Here is a 1,733-nt window from a genome sequence, read left to right as displayed (position 1 = left end):
CTGCTGCTATGTTCATTTTTTTAAATTAATTGGTGCGCCAGCACCTTAAGTTACATTATTTTACAACTAATTAAATGTGACTTATGTATATTTTTGTATATGACTTTATTATGTGTTTATAAATATTTTTGATATTTCAATTGAACTGAGTTTTGTGCCATTATTGAAAAGAGGGACCTATATTATTAAATTTTTAACTTTAATCAAAGGTATAATTGCTAATGCTGTGACAGCTTTCAAATTGTTTTCTTTTATTTCTTACAAACTGGTTTGCTTGTTGTCATATGCGGCTTTCCTAGGGCTATTATTATTTTATTCAATATACTGTAGCACCAGAGGTATGGTGTGACTCATTACCTCCCTCCTTTTTTTGACTAAAATAGGTCACATTTCTCTTAGCAGAATTTGATTGTACCCAAAAAAACAAATTTGATCATTGCACAAAACCAAAATGGCCCCGGGAGGGCTGCTGAGCATGCACAGTGGTGTGTAGCTCCTCCCACGGTCCTTTGCAGGGAGGACCATGGGAAGAGGCACATGTGCAGCAGCCCTCCCGCTGCCATTGCTGCACCGGGCAGAGATCCACAGCGAGCCTGCTGCCCTGGTCACCCCATCGACACTTCCCCTTAACTCCATCGGTGCAGTCTGGAGACCGCACCACTGCCATGCCAGAAGGGGGAGGCCTGGTTTTGTGTTCCCGCTCAGCATCTGCAGACACCGGGGAAGAGGGGAGCGGCTGCCTGGAACTTGCTGCTGTTGGGGAAACCACCAAGTCGCACAGAAGGAGCAGATTGGTCGCCATCCCCGGGAGGAACCCCCAGCCTGGTGGAGTTCCATGACCTGGTAGGTTCAGCGTGTCATGTATAGGTAGGCATCATTGACTCTGGCACCTGTATCCTAACCCTGTACACACACACACACCCATAGCCTATCCATACATTCATACATAAGCTCACACATATATGTAGCCTAACCCTATCCATACATACATACTCACACACCCGCAGCTGTCATGTATATCTAGGGATAGGCATCATTGACTCTGTGTGTGTGTGCATGTGCAGGGTTATAACACAGTTGCCAAGCACACACACTCATAGCCTATCCATATATGCGCGCACACACACATGTAGCCTAACCCTGTCCATACACACACGTAGCCTAACAGTATCCATACACACATAGCCTAACACCATCCACACACACATGTAGCCTACCCTATCCACACACGCCCATCCACACACTCTATACATACACACACAGCCTAACCCTATCCATTCATACACCTATAGCCTAACCCTGTCCATACACACACACACACACACACACACACACACACACACACACACTCACACTCGCAGCCTAACCCTATCCGTACATTTGTAATTTGATCTCTGCCCCAGGCAAGGGGCGTGGTCTCATTAAAATGGGCATGGCCTCACCGGAGAAGACTACCTTACACCCCAGTTTTTGGCCCTGCACTTACAGACCTTTGCCACCACAGGAAGAACATTTTTTCACCATATTAGGCCCCATACAGTAATGTCCCCTGCACCATATGCCCCAAACTGCAATGCCCGTGATACATTATGCCCTACAGTATAGCTCATTGCCAGGGGTTTCATGGGATGGATGTCTTCATTGCCAGGGCTTTCATGCTCTGGGACGGGTGTCATACTTCTTGCCAGGGGTTTGTAATGCTTGTAGCCAGTGGTAATGCTTGTTGCCAAGGG

This window comes from Crinia signifera, chromosome 9 (assembly GCF_055691185.1).
Source record: "Crinia signifera chromosome 9, ASM5569118v1, whole genome shotgun sequence".
Classification (NCBI taxonomy): Eukaryota; Metazoa; Chordata; class Amphibia; order Anura; family Myobatrachidae; genus Crinia; species Crinia signifera.
This window is presented reverse-complemented; position numbering follows the sequence as displayed.